This window comes from Palaemon carinicauda, chromosome 18, assembly GCF_036898095.1.
Source record: "Palaemon carinicauda isolate YSFRI2023 chromosome 18, ASM3689809v2, whole genome shotgun sequence".
Taxonomy (NCBI): Eukaryota; Metazoa; Arthropoda; class Malacostraca; order Decapoda; family Palaemonidae; genus Palaemon; species Palaemon carinicauda.
In genome coordinates, this window is record NC_090742.1 from 101,100,863 (window position 1) to 101,105,862 (window position 5,000).

Below are 5,000 nucleotides of genomic sequence, written 5' to 3' on the forward strand. Positions count from 1 at the left end.
ACTTGGCTAAACGAGCAGCTGGTGAAGGAGAGTACTGCTCAATGAGGTATTTAATTAGGATGACATACTTTATTGGGGTGGTGCATTGGTTACAAAGCCAATGGGAGATTTTTGGGAGAGTGTCCCCGGTGATCACTGTAAGGAAAAAGTGTGCTTTCCTGCTTGAGCCAGCCACACCCTTGATGAGAATTGAACTTTGGTGGTATGAGAACAAACAAATGTTTTTCCACTGGTGAAGGGCAGATGTTTCATTGAGGCAGGATGTGTTAAAGAGTTAGGCTGGGTGGGCGACATTGTAAAAGGATAGGATGAATTAGCTGGTGAAAAAGACGGTGTAGATTAATCACATTGCTTGTCACCAATGTGCCAACTTAACAATTAGTTTCTAACAGAAGGGCGAGGAGAATGCAATTAAAAATTTATTCAACGGATAGCCTGTGTATATACCGGCAGTTGAAGACAAGAAGGTTACAATAAATCAAACAATATAAAGCATGTGGTGGTAAGCTTTAAGAGGTTTTCTATTATTATTGGGGAGAGAGAAACAGATATAAAACAATAGCATTACATTGTATGATTGTGGACAATACACATGAGGTACACTAATCTAGCAGTTGAATTGGAAAAAAAAAAAATCACGTTGAAAAGGTTGACATAAGTCGCTACATAGCTCATATAAGACAGAACTATTTTATCGTTATTACTGATTTTAAGAGATTTTTGAATAAATTCAACTCATATATAAGTTATTTATTTCTCTTTCCATACTGGACTAGTTTCCCAGGTAGTACTCTTGGGCTTATAGCCTTCTGCTTTTTCATATAAGGTCTAGGCATATATATATATATATATATATATATATATATATATATATATATATATATATATATATATATATATATATATATATATATATATATATATATATATATATATATATATATATATATATATATATATATATATATATATATATATATATATATATATATATATATATATATATATATATATATATATATATATATATATATATATATATATATATATATGTGTGTGTGTGTGTGTGTGTGTGAATATATATATATATATATATATATATATATATATATATATATATATATATATATATATATATGTATATATATATATATATATATATATATATATATATATGTATATATATATATATATATATATATATATATATATATATATATACATATATATATATATATATATATATATATATATGTGTGTGTGTGTATATATATATATATATATATATATATATATATATATATATATATATATATATATATATATATATATATATATATATATATATATATATATATATATATATATATATATATATATATATATATATATATATATATATATATATATATATATATATATATATATATATATATATATATATATATATAGGTGTGTGTGTATGTATGTATATATACTTGTGTATACAGAGAGAGAGAGAGAGAGAGAGAGAGAGAGAGAGAGAGAGAGAGAGAGAGAGAGAGAGAGAGAGAAGAGAGAGAGAAAAGCGGAAAAATTGCTGGAATACTAAAAGAGCTTTTCATGTAAAATTCTAAAAAACGTTGGCGTTTTGTTAGAAGAATTTTTATTAAAACTCGTGACCCGAATAAGCTTCTGGACGTCAATTCTGCTCGTCTGTTTAGGTAAATGCAAATGAAACTCCAACTCTAAAAACAATTTTAAAAAAGAAAAAAGCATTTTTTCACTTTTTTCACCAATTGTTTGATAAAACTATACTTTTTTCATAATGGTCGAAGTTTTCCAATATATCGAAAAAACCTAATTTTTCAATGTTGTATGACTAGAATAGATTTTATTGTCATCCCAAAAATATAAGTATTGCTATTTAATTTGAAGTTTTTATTAACAATACGTATTATAATTCAGTCGGAATATTGTTTTAAATTGGTTATATATTTTACTTTCTAATACAAATTTAGAATAAAAATATCAGGTTAAAGAACCTTTGTGAATGAATGAAGCACTTTTAATAATATTTAGGCCAATCAATAATGAATCATGAATTATGAAAATGAAAGCACATTTTGTTTGAGAAATAGTGAAATCATACAGTGAATAGATGGTTTACGCATATTTAGATGGACGTGAACTTCTCTTTTATTAAAGTTTGCAAATGATATGGATAAAACCACAATATGGAGAGCAGATCTATATTGAAATTTATTGTAAGATAATGGAGAGGCAGTGACTCCCACGACACAACGGTAACTGGTTATCGTCGATGTAATTACAACATGTCTTAAATCACTGACCTGGCCCCCAGGATTGAATATAGTAACCATTAAAAGTGCGGACTGTGCATTTGTTAGTAAAACAGCAAGATGAAATGAAATGATTAAAGTTTCTGAGCAAACTGACAGATTCTTAACTTGATGCTTGGTGAATAAAGACAAATAAAGGAAAACTTGTAGAGAAAGCAAAAAACTATATAATAAACTTCAACATTGACAAATGGGTTATATGAAAGAGACAATACAGTTTTACTTACTTACATAACATAACTCTTCTTTTAACAATAGTGTGGCGTGTGAAGCCTTTAAGTCATTTGGGTTTACCGAAAGCTCTTCTCGGCCTTGTAACATACTTTGGTCCTCATGGAGTTTGTTCTGTCGGTAGGTCCTGATTTCCGAGACTATGCCTGTCACGTTCCACGGCTTGGTAGCTTGGTTTTGTATATGCAACCGTGTCCTGGTTTAACAAGTGTGTGTTTCTCCTGGTGGATCAAGTACACGCAAAACCTCTTGTGATTTTGCCACTTAGCTTGGTGAGATGGTGATTTATTGATCCCCCTGGGAGGTGGGTTTAGACACAGAAGTATTACCGGGGCCGTTTTGTCTGACTCAAGGGCTCTGCCTTTTGACGTGTTTTCTCTGGGGAGCTTCTTTGAGGAATTTAGGGCAGTTTCTGCCTTGCTCCTGGACCAGGGGCGTTGGGCTGATGACAAATGAACAAAACTGGATATTATGCAGGGGGCGTGAATACCATTGCTTTAGGAGACAATGAAGTGACATGTTCGTCTCGAGGTGCATTCGGCCCTGCCATACTGAAGATCTTCTATACCCAGCCAATATACGGACTGTCTAGCCCAGGGGCTCTTAACGTTTTTTGAGTCACGGACCCCATTAAGAATCTTGTGAAAGTTATGGATCCCTTTCCCAGAGAAATGAAAATAAACCTTATATTGCATGCAATGAATGTACTTTATTTATTGGAAAATCATTGTCTTATGTAGTGTATGACATGCACAAAGAATGAGTAAAGTGAACAATCTGAAATATGAATTACTGTACAATCATCTTGTAAAAATTAGAAAAAAAACAAGATCCATAATTTTGCTCAAAATATATTTTCAGTGAGAAGATTATTGTTGTTTTCCTTGAATAAGATGAAACTGAAGAGTAGTGTTTGATAACGTAACACGTATGTCATCTCTGACATCCAATCGATTTTGGCTCTTCGTTTTGATAGAAACAAGTGTTAAAAGCCCTGACTCAAAAAGGTATATAGTAGCAAACTGTATCAGAGCACACATAGCTCGCTTTACCAGACGAAGGTAGGTTAGTGTTAACGCACACTAGAATTCTCTTAGGTTCTTTGTGTTGAACTCATTATGTAACTTTTGCTTAGTTATGAGGTCAATGAGGTCATCTTTGTCAAGGTCCTCATCACTAATGTAGTCCATGTCAGCATGAAAATGGTTCCTAACACATTTGTCAATTTTAAGATACCCTGAGCAGAATTAACCTTTTAAAGAGTTTTGCAGAGTAACCAGATGTCTGCAGAATTGTCTTTGCTGAGAAATTGAAAGGGCTCTTGACATACTCATTTCCATGCCCCGAAACTACTTCCCCTAGCATTGGAAAGTTTGCATAGTTGCTTGCCTCCAGCCTCCTCTTCCACAGTGACAGCTTGGCCAGAAGGGATCGGAGTCTTTTAGAAGCATCCATAATGGTAACTTCAGTTTCTTGAATTGCAAAAGTCACTTCATTCATAAGGTCAAAAATGTCTGCGAAATAGGCCAAGCCATGGTTGAATTCTTCGCTATCAAACTGTTCGGAATGTGGACTTTCCTTTCTCTAAAAAAATAGTGAAACTTCTAATCAAAGTTCAATGAAACAATTCAAGACTGATCCTCTGAAGAGTCAGTGAACTTCTGTGTGGTAGAGAAGAACTTTATATTTTGATCCCATCCCATGACCAAACCTCTTAAAAACACGATAGATCACAGCACTGGCTCTGATGAAGTTGGTGACTTTCTAGCCAGCTGAGGATATTCTTTTTCAGAATTGGTGTCAGTCTTTGACGCAAATGTATGCCAATGTAAAAAGCAATTGGTCACCAAAGCAGAAAAACAGTGGTGTTACCAAGCTTAAGAGGTGTCCCGTCTGTTCACAGAGTACCAAAGTTTTTTTTTTTTTTTTTTTTTTTTTTTCAGTCTAAGTTTTATTTAGCAAAGATAGCATTTACCAGTTCTGAAATGTTGATGGCCTTTATAGTTTCCGAAAGGGGTTCACAAAATAGAAATTCATCTTTGATAATAATAAAAACCAGGTATATTATCCAATTGCATGCAAAATAAGATTTGCTAATTTCTTGATAAAAAGGACACAAATTCTTCCAAGAGAAGCGTTACATTTAATAACTTTTCATGGATATTCGTAATGCTCTGAAGAAAATCAAATGTAATACGAATTTTGTGGTATTTTTTAGGCAAATTGCAAATAATTTAGCAAATGTATTGAATCTTTGAATAAAATAAACGAAAAAAAAAATACACGTGAAAGCTGGTATTAAACATTCCAAATACATGAAATAAAAAACCGTTAAAATAATTCTTATAAACTATATCCTAATTGAGAAATGGGGAAAACACTGATATCATAGTAACAAAACACAGGCAAAAGTGGTGAATATAAATA